Source organism: Camellia sinensis, chromosome 1 (assembly GCF_055761805.1).
Source record: "Camellia sinensis isolate YWXY chromosome 1, ASM5576180v1, whole genome shotgun sequence".
In the NCBI taxonomy this organism is placed as follows: Eukaryota; Viridiplantae; Streptophyta; class Magnoliopsida; order Ericales; family Theaceae; genus Camellia; species Camellia sinensis.
Window position 1 is genome coordinate 119,065,943 of NC_138961.1, and position 9,897 is coordinate 119,075,839.

The 9,897-nt window shown below is 41.5% G+C and overlaps 1 pseudogene; it reads right to left on the reverse strand.

Annotated features, from left to right (window-relative positions):
• LOC114321405 (mitogen-activated protein kinase 15-like) overlaps window positions 1-7,915 on the reverse strand; it is a 46,881-nt pseudogene extending 38,966 nt beyond the window's left edge.
• Window positions 7,916-9,897: the final 1,982 nt, after the last annotated feature.

Below are 9,897 nucleotides of genomic sequence, written 5' to 3' on the forward strand. Positions count from 1 at the left end.
GCTCTCTGTCATTATCAATCAAGCCTTGTTTCAAGGCATCCTCAATCTGTACTCCCATCTCGTGTAGATCTGAAAAGGTAGGGAAGGGGAGCACGATCATTTTCTGCATCAGCTTAGGCTGGAGATTGCGCACAATCATCCGGATTTGATCTTTATCGGTAGGCCTTAGGGTCATCATTGAGGCCTTCGCCCTCCACCTGGCTACGAACTCCGAAAAGCTTTCCTTAGGCTTCTTCCTTGTTGTCTCAAGATCACGGGTTATAATCTCGATTTGTGTATTATAGGAGTACTGTGCAATGAAAGCCTCGACCATCTCATCCCAGCTTCGCTTAACATCGTCTTCTAATTTTGTGTACCAGATAGCGGGTACACCCGACAGGGTCCGGCCGAATAATGAAAGCTTCTGCAGTCTGGTGAGGCCCATCGGCTGTAGTACATCTAAGAACAACCGGAGATGCACCATGGGATCCCCAGATTCGTCAAAGCGGTCGATTTGTGGCATTTTGAACCTATCTGGCAGCGTCACAGCCATGTCGGTGTACCCGTCCTCAATGTCCGAGATAGACTTCACCCCTTGGGATTTCTTGAACAACTTCTCAAGCTTGCTCAATTTCAACACGGTAGGGTCGACCTCGAACTCGAAGGGAGAGTCCGGTAGATTGGTAGGTGTTTTAGATAGCTGGGGTAAAATTGGGGGCGGAGCCGGCCCTACCAAAATGTCCGTACCTTCCTGGACATTGGGTGTTTCCCCGAGTGTCTGAACCCCTGGTGGTGGAGGAGCTTGGTGTGAAGTAGATGCCCCGGTTTGTTGTTGCAGCCTGGCAATTAACTCTGCCTGCTGAGCCATGATCTCGGCCTGTTGTTTGCCAAATTCATCTCGACGAATAGTGTCCTGTTGCATGGCTCTCATGGTCACCTGCATCTGACGCATCATTTCCTTAACTCCTGTCGTTCCTGCCATACTGCCTTGATCTATCTGAACTACCGATAGGTCTAACTCTGAAGTAGCCTCCGGAAGCGTGACCTGACTGTTCAAAGTCCACTGATCTGGCAATCTCTGCTCGGATACACTGTGTTTCTCGGCCTCCGTCTGATAACCGGGGGTAGAGAGTGGAACACTGGTTGTCCGTCGACCGGATCCTCAGATCGATTGAGTCGGCGACCTCTTGTCCAGAGTGCTTGGGGAATATCTGTTTGGTCTGAGGCAATTGTGCTAAACTACCTAGCAAAAAGATAAATAAAGCAATAATAAGGAAATAAACAACTAGACAAACGGACAACATAACGGCTTTAAATAAATACACAACACACAGTCGATAAGCTGAAAATACTGTTCTCAAACACTGATCATTATCCCCAAATCACTGCCTCCAAAACTGAATTTCAAACCCGCAGATAGCTGATTCCCAAAATACTGATCTGGTGCTCGCAGGCCAGATACCCAAACTTGCAAACTGATACATGCATTCCTGTAGAGACACACTTTAAAAGCACATAACAAGCAAGTGAGAGCCAAAACACCCCTATGTTGGGGTAGGGTTTCCCTGTCCTATTTTGTCAGGAGCTAGGGTTTCACTACGCACGCAGCGGTTTCAAACAACCTATAATCGGGTAAGCAACCTGTCCTAACTTTGGAATGGTCACTATGGATTCCGAATATGCACTAGGTCGAAGGTCAAAAAGGGTGCCCTGGTAAAACCGAGGTTTATGTTCCCGTCGTGGCAAAGCCCGCAACTGGTCAGCCTTATGGCACGCTTCTCGAAGCGAGCCTTCGACAAACCGTTCAGGAATAGCATACGGCAAACACGGTGTCCTAGGCGCACTAATGCACATGCAATGTAAAGAAACACATAAGTGTAATCAACACAAGATATCATGAGTTCAAGTCAAGTTCTCTAACCTCCCCAGCAGAGTCACCAGAAACTGTAGACGTCCCTGAACGTCCCGGGAGGGGAATCCCGTTTTGTTCATTTGGGCTCACTACAGTTTAGGACTCAATGTCACGGTCCTGTATCTAATCTCGCAGAGTGCAATGCAAGACCGATGAATCATCAAAGAGTCCAAATCCAGCAAATCATTTTTGAAAACAGAATTTTTTTTTAAAGAAGTGCCAAACATTGACTGCTTTGCCAGATATAGAGTCGCCACCTAAATATTTTATTTTGGGAAATTTAGGAAACCCTGACTCGTGCCTAAGGCCACGTGTCCGTCATCACCAAAGTTGCCTCGGCTCGGGAACTTGGGTACGATTAGGAAAGGTCACTTCATGAGCACCCCCGCTCGCCCGATCAAGGATCGGCCTCTACTAACCATGATATCGAGTTTTGAAAACATTATGTGCTCTTATTCCGGTTAGCCTAGATTTACTATGTGATGCACACATCATACAAGTATAGACCGGATCGCCTGAATTGGAACAAAACATTTCATGTTTGTTTTTGAAAGCGGTTTGCTACTCGCAAGTAGGCTAAAAGTGCAGATTTTGCCACCCTCGGGTGGGCTTAGAAAAGATGGTTTTGCCACTATCTAGTGGGCTTAAAACTCACAGTCAATGCATTATCCCAATTCAAATAATCCAACCTTCACCCACAGGTATTCAGGCAGATATGTCACATAAGCAGTTAGCCTCATGGTAATCATGCTATCATGGCAGTCACTCACACGCATGCAAGGATGCTAATACATAAAACTTACCGAGTACTCCAAGCCAAAACAGAAGCTGATTAGAAATCATGCATGAATCCTAACTATACTGGAATGCCTAATGCAACACATGCAAAAATGCAACTACAATAGGCTCAACTATTCTAAAGATGGCATGTGAAATGCTACAACTAACAAGTATTCAACTCGGAATTGAAATACAATGCAGTTAGTATGATGCGCTGAGCCCGGTGCATGCAGGACAGATGAATGAATGCAAACATACGAGCCTAAGTATGCTAATTGAAACATGCCCTAATCTAACCATCACAAGATGATAAATAAAATGGAAAAAGACGTGAGGTTGGAAGACATACATCATACACACACACACACACACACACACTTATTACAAAATTGCCCTCCTCGGAGGGTCCGAGTCTGAATAAATAATTACAGTCCGAATGAATGATTAAATATTACAAAACCCTAATTAATTAAAAAATTAACTAGGAAAGCAAATAAACTAGCATGCAAATTCATGGACCGCCTCAGCTTTGTTTCGAATGATGAAAGATGCATGCTCGAGTTGCCTTGCGCAGAAATCCATTGCGATGCCCCAATTCGCCTCTGTTTGCAATTAATCCCGGAATACTATGCAAGGCTTTAGAAAGTTGCTGATTTCTGATTTGTTGCAACAGAAAGCAAGAAAAGGGCATGGCAAAGTATTTTCACATATGTATGCACACCTCGATCCTGGTGCCACCAATCACGCATCTCGATGCACGATGGCCGAGGAGTCGAATTGCACGACTCGATGTGAAATGAATGCATATATAAACACAACAAGGCCTAGACTCCATCATGGTTAATCCGGAGTGTCGGCAACCAGGAATTGAGACACGTTCCGTCACTTAGAGTACAAAACGTTCCTCGTTTCCTGTGCTCGGGCTAACTCCTATCCCAAACACAATGCAAATGAGATGGCATACACAATGCGACTAACATGTAACCTACCATACGCAATGCTATGGACTAAAATGGCATACATGATGCACGTGATGTAACATGGCATACACAATGCACTAACATGCAACCTAGCATACGCAATGCTATGGACTAAAATGGCATACACGATGCACGATGGACTTACACCAACATGAGTGGACCTCAGCCACACCCACATCAGTGGCCATATGATGGAAATGAGACAACCGAAACACATGCAAACATGTACAATGCAAGGGATCGATCCTAAGGCATCGAATGTCATTCTACCAAAGCATGGAAAAGGATGCAATATGGCATACAAACACACAAATTCCAGCTCTGAAACATGGTATAAAATGGTCCTGAAACATGCAAACATGGCACACAATGCAAGCTAGGGGCCCGAGTACCAAAACTAGTGAAGTGCGTTACTCTAGAGGTACCCGAAACAATGCACTAATGGCAAAATCAACCCCAAATAGACCCCAGGCAGGTCTGAAACAGTGGGGAAATGGCCTAAAATGATGGCTCGGAATGCAGTGAAATGGAGCTCATTCAATGGTCGGTAAATGAGGCATACAAGCCCGACTCTCAAATGCATTTAAAGAGTATAAAACATGACAATATGGCATTCAAACAAGCTCTGAAATATGATGTATAATGGGCCCAAAACATGAACACACCTCAGTATATGCATGTAATGGACCCTGAAACTCAAAGCTAAGCAAGTGTATTGAACCACAAGCATGCAAAACAAACACCATTCGACCATGAGACCCAGAAACAGAGCTAGGGCAGTCCAAAATATGTACAAAATCAGTTTAAGGCATGGCCAGAATGTGCTAGAATCAAGGGTCAACAAAGCATGCAAAGAAAGCTAGTGAACCATGATTTACACTATAGCTATATGAAGCACATGAGGGCTCACCAAACCAGCCAAAAACGAAAGTATGCCATGCTAAAATATGCCCAAATAACCACTAAAACTCAGTCAGTGCATGTTAGAATGAGGTGCTCCTTTGAGAGACCAATAAGAGGGTTGTTCAACACATGTATGATGGACACATGAAATGGAAAAATGGCCTCTAGATAGAGGTTATGAGGGTCCTAAAACCCACCAAAAAGACCCTGAAATTAGTCTAGGAGGCATGCAAATGAAAGCCCCTTTGAAAGGCCTTGAATGGGATTGCTCTACACATGCAAAATAGACACTTCATATGGCAAAATGGGCTCTGGACAAAGCCAAGGAAGACCTTAAAACTCACCAAATAGGGCCTGAAATGTGGCTTCACAACATGCAAGTAGGGGCCCCTTTGGAAGGCCAAAAGGGCCAACAAACAAGACAAGGAGAGAGGGGGTCAACCCCCTCTGATTTTGACTCTCAAAACAGTGTGCTAGCCACTGAAAATTCACTGGATTTCGGTGGCTAGAAGGCCAAACAAAGCATGAAACAAAGGCCTAGATGCAAGGCTCAAAACAAGATGCAAACAAGCATACAAGGGGGTAGATGACCTTAAATAGAAAAGTGTCCTCAATCAAAATTCAAGAGGGGCTCAAAATAAGACTCTTTTCAGTTATGAAAAATCTCAAAAATGCTTTCAAGTAAGGCTAAGATAGGAAGCAAAATAAGCCTACAAAGAGGGATGGATCATACAAGGAGGTAGATGACCTTAAACAGAAAAGTGTCCTTCATCAAACTTCAAGAGGAGCTCAAAATAAGACACTTTTCAGTTTAAGACGAAATCCAAAAATGCTTGCAAATAAGGCTAGAGAATGAAGCAAAACAATGTCAAAATGGGAGAAATAGAGACTTACCCTTGTAGAGAAGACCTCTAGCAACTTCTGGACCAAGATGGTGAGCCTTCAACCTCTGCAAATCAGTTCCAAGATGCTTGGATGGATGGTGGAGGTGTTGTGCTAAGGGTTGGTGTGCAAATGGCCAAGAATAATGGAGTTTAGAGCTTGGAATGGAGATATATGGAGAGTTGTATGCAAAGTGTCTTAACCAAATTCTTCAACCCTTTCAAAAGGAGAGGAGACCCTCTCTTATAGAAGACAAAAGGCCAAGGCTTCTTGGAGAAGCCTCAAGTAAAGGGTGCACGCTTCTAAAAAAAGCTAACCAAAAGGGTCAAGCTTCTTGAGGAAGCTAGACCAAAGGGGTCAAGCTTCCTCAAGAAGCTTGACAAAAGGTCATGCTTCTCCTAGAAGCTAAGAAAAAAAGGCCAAAGCTTCCTTAAGAAGACAACAATAAGGTCAAAATCTCGGAGGATGGGTCAAATGCTTCACAGCTGGCACAGTTGTGTTGCACTCAGGAAGGCCAAAAAGCAGAAGGTAGGCCGACCACTTATCCTGGTCGACCGACCAGGGTTCAAAAGGGTCAATGTGAAATGCTGGTCGGCCATACCAGAAAAGTGGCCTCCCAAATGAGTACAACACAACTATATGATGGGAGACCAAAAATTGTGACCCAGGAGAGAGAAAAACCAGCTTTCTAGCAAGGTTCAAAAGGGTCAGGAAGAAAAGCTGGTCGGCCTACCCATATTGGTGGCCTTCCAGATGAATACAACACAATGGTGGTATGGGAGACCAGAAATTATGGCCCAAAAGTGAGGAAAACCAGCTTTCTATCAAGAAAACCGGCTGGAGGAGAGAGAAAATGGTCTCCAAAAGAATTGCTGGTCTTCCACTATAGTACCACCTTCCAAATAAAGAAAATAGGGTTCATACCAAAAATGAACCCTAACCGATGCAAAACAAGGGTTCGGGGGCCAAAACACGTGGCCCGGGGCCCTAAAAACAGGCTGTTAGGAACCGGAGGGGGCGCGCGACCACGAAGGTAACCTCTCAGGCCACAGTGTCCCTCAAAAGAGAGGCAACAAGGTGTGTGCCAAAAACCAGAGCAAACGGAGGTTGTTATGCGGTCCCGAATCGAGGCTCACGGCTGATGGCTCCGAAAACCAGAAACTGGTCTCCAAACGAGAAAAATGGCCTACGACCACGAAACGTAGCCTACGGCCACTGAGAGATGGTCTACGAGACCTCTCCCTCTCTTCAGGAAGAGAAAATAGAGAAAATAAGACCTGGTTCACAAACTGAGACAAAGCACAAAAGAGCCTCGAAGTCTGGAGGCAAGGCTCGCAACCGAGACTCTGAAACCTCAGAACGAGCACAATATGCATCATCACTGAGCGCTCAATCGGTGACGTCTGAGTCTTAAGGTCGGTCAAAAATGGGGTGTCTACAATGAGATAGTAGCAACGTATGATCTGTGTGTATGTACTTCAAACCTCGAAGAAGCTAATAAAGAAAAAACTGATATGTTCTGGCGTCAAATCATCATTTGCTTTAATAACCTGGTGCAAATCAGATTCCATGAGTTCAAAAACAACATATATGTCTTTGAATTCCCTTCTGGAAGGAGGCAACAAGATATGTTTGATTTCTCTTATAGCTTTAAAAATCTAGTTTTTCCATTCCATTACATTTAGTGACATATACGAACTTTTGTACTAGCAATGCAACTCATATGATATGTAAGATAACTTTCCAGCTTTGACAGACAAATTCATGGTGAAACTATTTGGTTTACTTGGTCTACTATTCCAAATTAGCTACAATAACTCAAACAACAGACATTAATACCTTGGTATTAAGCAAAAAATATATCAGTATCACAATTTTCTATTTAGAAAATAAAATAAAATAAATATAAATGAAATTTAGGGCCAAATCAATGTAAAATGTCCTGAAAATTAGTACAAGGGCATCAATGCTAGTCTCTAGAAAAAGGTAGATGCATTTACTACATGATTGGGAGTTTCCATTTAAGGAAGTAATTTCAGAAGAACATTGTAAAATTGGTGGTGGAAATTAGTAACTCAAGGCTAATTGGGAACAATCAATTTCTCAAAATTGATAGGGTAAAAGCTTCAGTTCATAGAGCATCCTTGACAGTCCACAATGTGAAAAGTTGCATGGATATGCAAATATGCATCTCTCCCCAACTTTCAACCACCAGGAAAGAAGAACTAGGGCATCAAAGTTGAAGAGAAAAGGAAAAATCATAAAATATAGTTCAAACTAAAACAAAAATCAGTTACACCGCCATAAGGTTTGCCCACTTGTGATACACATGATATGCACTTCTTTTGTTTTTTTTTTTTTGATCAACAACATAAGAAACAAATAAAATGACATTATCTATAATGAGATAGAAGTAAACACCAGAACGAATATCAAATGATGATATATTAGGACTCATTAACTCATGTAAGAGATCCATTCACACTCAAAATTGGTTTGAACCAAATTCAATTTTTACTTCTTGTGGTATGATGACTTTGCCCTTGAATGTCGAAATTGATTTATAATTGCCTCCTCTCCAAAAAAAAAAAAACAAAAACAAACAAACAAACAAACAAACAAACTCACAACTACACTTAGAACAAATATTAAGTTGTTTGAAAAAACAACGAAACTATTGCGAAATAAGAAAATTTTAACACAATGATGCAAAAGCACCTTTGTGCTTGGAGGGGGGGAGGGGGGAGGAGAGTGGAGGATTCAGTGTACTTTGAATTAAAAAATTGGGTTTGGAGGTTGTTAATATATATGTGGTATATATTCCTAGATATATTTGTATTGCCATAGTTAGATTTTTTATAGGATACTCTTTCTCAACCTATATATACAAGCCTTCTATTGTATAGGATCAATTCATTGAATACAATACATATTATTTCCTCTCTCTCTCTCTATTATTCTAACATGGTATCAGAGCTATAAGTTAAGCTCTTGGTGTTCTTCGTCTTACTAGCGGGAGACAGCCTTACCTTGGCTGCCCGCCAGATCTCAACCTATTCTGCTATCATATTTTCTTGTTAGTATCGCTTCGTGGTGATCTCTTTCTTTGTCCGCTGATTTATTCATTTCCCAAATATCTCTGTTATATATATATTTTTTGATGCACCCTATCTTTCCATCTGCTTCAATCTCAAATAAGTTTCTATCTTCAAACTTATTTGAGTTTGAGAGGGGATATTATATCTATATTATGGCGAACATGATTATATACCATGCAAACCACCTAAGCCGACACGACCATAAACTCCACTCTCTAAAGGCAACATGCCATCGCCTCCCGGCATTAGTTCTAGCCTCTGATCTATCTCAAGAACCTTTACTCTCCTGTTCGAACTTTGCATTCTATTTGCTTTTTATTTATTTAGTTTTATTTCATATGTTAGTTTTTCTCTCCAAACTCAAGATGTTTATTCTCTTTAAGTTTGAGAGGGGGATATTAATGTATATATAGTATATATTCCTAGGTATATTAGGTAGTAGTTTCCTAGATATATTTGTTTTGCCATAGTTAGATTTCTTGTAGGATACTCTTTCTTATAATTAGGTTTCTTATAGGATACTCTTTGTCAACCTATATATACATGCCTTTTATTGTATAGGATTAATTTATTGAATACAATACATATTATTTCTTCTCTCTCTCTCTACTATTGTAACAGAGGTCAATTTGGTCTAAATGTCTCTTAAAACAGTGGATTTAGGTAATGGTCTCTCTACATCAAGTCCAAGTAATGTTGATCATTTTAAGAGTCTCCAAATTTGAAGCTAATAAATATAACGCATCTTCGTAAAATATATTTCTTCAATGAAATATATCAAAATTGTGATGAAATTATTCGAAATAGAGACAAATATTTATTTGACATAGAGAGAAAAATATCCCTTGCCAAAGGCTTACAATAGAAGACCAATTCCCAGTTCTGGTATGCAAATGGATGAAGTTTATGCATTATGTGGTATGTAGGGGTAGTAGTAGGGTGTAAAGTATATAGTGTTGCTAATAGAGAGAGGTGGGCTGTATAGTTATATGGTCATGAGGCTATCTATTTTGTGACTGCTCTGCTAATTTGTGAAATGCTGAACTGATATGGTGTATTTGGTTCAGTATGGTTTCAATATTTTTATAGGCAAGGGAGTTGATTCCAGCCCTGTCATCTGCTATCTGCTTTCAATGGTTGGGTGTGGCTGTTGCTGGTCTTGGATGTTTGCAGTGATTTCTTTGATTGTTTGACTCCAGCCCTATCATCTACTGTCTGCCTTCAATGATTGAGCTGAAGCTAGATTCAAGTTGTTGTTGCTTCAATGGTTGCACTGCTGCTGGTAGGGTGTTTTGCTCGTGTTGGGTGGTCTCTTTCTCCACTACAAGAATCTGCACTTTTAGCGACCACTTTTCGCGACCAA